Raw genomic sequence first — 5,879 nt, forward strand, 5'->3', positions numbered from 1 at the left:
CACAGCGCCGGAGCCGCCTAACCCGGAAGAGACGCAGAGGGATCATGTCAGCGCCCACAGTGATGTCCGGGGGTCTGTGTCGGGGCTTCGTTCTAAGGTAAGTGTTTCATAATGAGCTAGTACTAGCTCATTATGCCTTTGTCTTGCAGGTTTTTTTTTTTCTTGGATGAGTTTACTATCGCTTTAAGCTGCAATTTTACTACCCCACCCCTCTGACCGCCCCCCTCCCATTAAGCTGCAAAGGTGAAGGATGAGGCTGTACACATGCTGTGGCTGTGATGCTTAATTATCCCCTCGTTGTGTTTGCCAGGCAGTGCCACATGCTGAATGTGACCAATTCATCAGAATGGGGGCCGCGTCTCAACCACCCCACATCTGGAATGTGCAGTGCATGTTAGTTGTAGTCATGTGCACTGCTCCATGCACACTACAGATCCCATAGTCCAGTGATGGCGAACCTTGGCACCCCAGATGTTTTGGAACTACATTTCCCATGATGCTCAACTACACTGCAGAGTGTATGAGCATCATGGGAATTGTAGATCCAAAACATCTGGGGTGCCAAGGTTCGCCATCACTGCCATAGTCCATAGTTCCTGGTCCATCTCAGGAGCGAACAAGAGAGGGTGGCTACTTTCTTGCATAGAGTGGGACCATGGAGAATGCACATAGCCACCCCCTAATTGGAATTCAGAGCACAGCAGCAAAAAAAGGAATTTGGGGATCTGGAGGAGGCTGAGAGCAACAGAAGGGACCTTTTTTGCTCTGAGAATACATACTTGAATATAATTTTTATTTTAGTGTAATTTTAATGGTTAAAAAAACACTTTTGATAGCACAGAGTTTATTTGAACATTTCGGTATATTTTTTACATATCAATGTAAAAGGCTAGCTGATTAAAAGTGAAACCTGATTATCAATAAAACTTGTAATGATCAATAAAAATCTTTTTTACATTAACCAGCAGTGGGGTCTACAATCGGTTAAAGATCGTTGTGTCTGTGGCCTGTATCAGTCTTCAGGTATCTTGGTTTATGTTAGATTTCGTTGTGTGATCAGAGAGCTTATTAGCTCAGGTCGTCTTTTTTCCAATAACTGATCATAGTACATAGCTCCCACATGTGTGATTGAGTTCTCAGGTAACAAGTATTTCATTCTTGCTGAGGTGGCTGAACATGTAATCCGTTGCTGCGGAACAATGCTGACTTTTGAACCTCTAACCACTATGCAAACAAACCTTGTGCTCCACATTGCCGCCAGCCAGTTTATTGACAGTCGTTAGTCACACAGCAACACATAGCAACAGAGGGAGTAATGGTCAGCTTAGTAGAGGCCTGGGTCTGCATGAGGTGCCCTACATCTAAGCTGCCCATACATGTTAAAGTTGGACTGGCACATTTGATGCCATACAACCAAATCCTTCACAAATTGACCACATGTGATTGTGAGGCTGTGCACTCTGGTGTCCTTCCACAACTTGAAAACATAATGAAAGTTTGTATGGTCACCATAGAACATATAGCCACACAAACCTATATGGGCAGTTTGTGTATGCACATACCTTATGCAGACCTACCTGACCCAACTGTGTGCAAGATTGGATGGTTAAGGTAAGAACATTAAATTAGTTAGTGTGGGTTTTCTCCAAGAGGCCAGGGCCTGGGAAGCCTCTCCACGTGGAGCTAACATCGTTTTGGGGTGTCATCATCTTTTCAGGCACATTTACCACAAAATTGTTTTTAATCTAACATTGTCCCGTGTCGTTTGTGCCCCTTCTACGACTGTCTCAAAGCCTGGGCGAGTGGGAGCAGGGGATTTGGGGTTCCATCTCTGGGCCCCGGGGTGTGGTGCTGCACCCTTTGACTCCTGGGGATATTTATCTCTTCTTTACATCCTGGCCCTTAACACCATCTAGGTGCAACCTTTGGGAGCCATGTTGTGTTATTTGCACTTAAATCCTTCCTGAAGAAGCCATTTTGATGAAACATGTAGCAGATATTAATACGCTTAGAATACAGTATAACAAGACATGGTCAAAATCCCTGTTATATATATGTAATGTACCTATATGTGTATAGATTTTAATTTTTGTACAAATAAATGTAATTGTTTCTATATATCATTTTTGTCTGAGGACTCAAATAGCACCTTAATGTGATACTAAAGTCTCGTTTTTTTTGGGTAAAAATAACAAACATGCTATACTTACCTGCATTGCGCAGTGTTTTCCTCTTCTTGGGTCCCTCTTCGGTGACCCTGGCCCCTCCCTCTTGTTGAGTGCCCCCACAGCAAGCAGCTTGCTATAAGAACACCCAAGCTGAGCCACAGCTCCATGTGTCCATTCAGACACCCAACCCCACCCCCTTTCTCTGTTCATTGGCTGACTGACTTTGATGGACAGCCGCGGGGGCCAATGGCACCATGCTGCTGTCTCAGCCATCAAGGAGTGGGGTCCCGGGCAGCTAAAACACTGCTGCAAAATTGCTGGATCTACATGGACCTCAGATAAGTTTTACGGAGGCTGAGGGGGACTGCTGCACACAGAAGGCTTTTTATCCTAATGCGTAGAATGCATAAAGGTAAAAAAAAAAAAAAAACCTTCTGCCTTTACAACCACTTTAAAAATCCCAACCTATTTTCTTGTTTTTTTCTGAGTTTTCATCAAGTTCTCCAGCTTCCTCCCCTCACCCTGTCTGAGCACACCCCTAAGGATAATGAGCCAGATGTGTCAGTCTCTGCCCCAGAAGAATGTGACTGGATGTGTCACTATCCTGACACAGAATTAAACATGTGCACTAGGAGAACAATGATCAATTGCGAGAGTTGAGGCAGGAAACTGAAACAGCTGGTGGAAACTCAAACACAAGGAGAACATACAACCTCCATGCAGATAGTGTATTCAGTGGTGGGAATTTAACCACCTCTCAATACCGCCTTGTGTATATCTATGGCTTCATATCGAAGTGGATATACTGGGATCATGGCTGAGATTACAATCATGATTCCGCTACTGTTCTTTTCAGGCGGCAATTCTCTTTCATGTAAAAGTGATCTGAGTGGCTATACAGCCGCTGGATCACTTTTACACATGCCGTGTTATCTTATGTGTGTTTTGTTATGTGGCATGGCATGTTTGGTATCTATTTTCTCACTGTAACATCATCTTTTATATTTTACCAAATTGGCTATTAGATTGTGTTTGTGTTCACTAAAATTCAATAAAGTGTATATTTCTTAAAAATTTGCGTTTCAAAAACTGCTGTGCAAATATTGTGTGAAATAAAAAATTGTAACAGAGAAAATATATACCTGTACTCAAATCCCAATAGCTTGTACATGTATTTAAACGATCAAGTGCTAAAGGGGTGTGACCACATAATAACACCACAAATTCTGGATGGACCCTCTGCACACTTCTATGCACTGTTTCCAGCAAACTATGCACTGAAAAACAGGGATTTTTAGATAACACATATTGCAAAACATGCTTAAGCTGGCCAATTGCAGCAAAGTAATCCCTCCTATGGCCAGTCCTACACTGCTTTGCCACTGCAAATGCTACGGTGAACATTGTGCCAACCTGGGTCATAAAGACACAAGGTGGGGGTGGGAGAGAGCTATTAGGTTCCGGCCTGGTCACTGACTTGTGTTACAACAGAGAAAAGATATACATGGCCATAAGAGGGATTACTTTGACGCAGTTGGCCAGCTTAAGCATGTATTGCAATTGTGTGAACTAAAAATCCCTGTTTTTCATTGCATGGTTTGCTGGAAAGGGTGTATAGCAGTGTGCAGAGGGCGCATCTAGAATTTGTAGTGGTAATATGTGGTCACACCATATTAGCACCTGATAGTTCATGTACATGCTATTGGGATTTGAGCACAGGTATATATTTTCCCTGTTGTAACGCAGGTCAGTGACCAGGCCTGAACCTAGTAGCTCCCCCCCCCCCCCCCTTGTGTCTTAATGCTACATGTTGACACCTGGAAGGAAAAGGATTTATAGAAAACTGTACTAATTCCCAAATTAGACATATGAAGGTCTTTATATGTCTGGTTTGGGAATTAGTATATTTTTCTATATATCCTTCTCCCTTTAAAATACCTTATTGTTGCAACCTATACACCACTAAATCTGTGGAAATTAAGTGAGATATTCTCATTTTGATATAAATCCTTGTTTAAGATCTCAAGATCCATCTGAGGTCCATCCAACCCTCCGCCTATTTAGTTTGCGACCCTCTTTTTGTATGCCATCATGGTATGTATTTTATGTCATGCATGGTGCTGTACGTCAATAGTGCATTGCCATTTTCTTTTATTATCAAATACCATAATAAATTGCATTATATCTAGCATCTGCAGGGGTCCCCTCGATCTGCTCCCATGCGCGCCCGGGGGCTTTGACCTCATGCCTCTTCTGGTCTGCTGATTGGGTTGACTCAATTCCTGAGGTAAATATCCTTACATATTTCTTTTGGAATACTTACAGAATATGCAGTTTAATGTCACCAATTGAATAACATATTATGTACTTATGCTCTCTATTACCATTTATAGTGTTTGGTCCTCCTCTTTTGTAGCCTTTCTCTCCTGAAGAAGCGGGCAACTGCGAAACATGTTAAGAGTTTGCACGTCTATACCTTCATCTCTTTCGGAGGTTGTTCTCGGTTGGCATCCTTCTGGAAAGGTGTAAGGGACTACATAGAGGGACCCTTTTATGCACTTTGAATGTGTTTTTGTGATTTTAAAATTGATACTTTGTTTTTGCTTTTTGTACATGTTAATAAATTTGTTTGATTTTATACAAATTGTGTAATGTCTGAGGATGGCATCGTAAAAAGCACTTAACCCCAACTCTCCAAACAATTTTTTCTATTTTCAAAATGTAATATATTGGTGTGGCGCTACAATACACCTCCCTCCTAAATGCTCAAATGTGGTGTATTCAATAGTACAATACTACTGCAAAAAACAACGTGCAAATTGCGAAATATCTGAAAACAGTTTAAGCACTATAATACACCTCCTCCAACTTAATATCTGCAAAAACAATATCACTACAATGCGTCTATCATAAATACAATACAATGCATTACATATGTAAATACATATAAATGCTCCCCTTTACAGTACATGTGCAACTCATACATTTAAAGTGCTTAGTGAAGAATATAAAGTTCATATGGGTTTATACACTGCCAGGCCAAAAAAAAAAAAAGTCACCACCAAAAAAAAAGGTCACACACTCTAACATTTTGTTGGCTTTTTTTACGGCATGCATTCGCAGTGGCGTTGTTTCGATAAACTTCTGCAATGTCACAAGATTTATTTCCGTCCAGTGTTGCATTTATTTTTCACCAAGATCTTGTATTGATGATGGGAGAGTCGGACCACTGCGCAAAGCCTTCTCCAGTACATCCCAAAGATTCTCAATGTGGTTAAGGTCTGGACTCTGTGGTGGCCAATCCATGTATGAAAATGATGTCTCATGTTCCCTGAACCACTCTTTCACAATTTGAGCCAGATGAATCCTGGCATTGTCATCTTGGAATATGCCCGTGCCATCAGGGAAGAAAAAATCCATTGATGGAATAACCTGGCCATTCAGTATATTCAGGTAGTCAGCTGACCTCATTCGTTGGGCACATGCAGTAACTATCCAATAGGACAGTTACTGCATGCTTAGTGTAGTTAGTTGCCTAGTTAATTCCAGGTGGCGACTTTTTTTTGGCCAGGCAGAGTATGTGCAACATAAAAGGTAATTAAGGTGCTTATATCATGCCAAAAAAGTGTCTTTGTGCTTACTGCTGATATCAAAGTGCAGTTTCCACTCCAGTGTCTGCGTTCACGTACTCCCCCTTCGAACGCCACATTC

This window comes from Pelophylax lessonae (genome assembly GCF_965119305.1).
Source record: "Pelophylax lessonae genome assembly, chromosome: 2".
Lineage (NCBI taxonomy): Eukaryota > Metazoa > Chordata > Amphibia > Anura > Ranidae > Pelophylax > Pelophylax lessonae.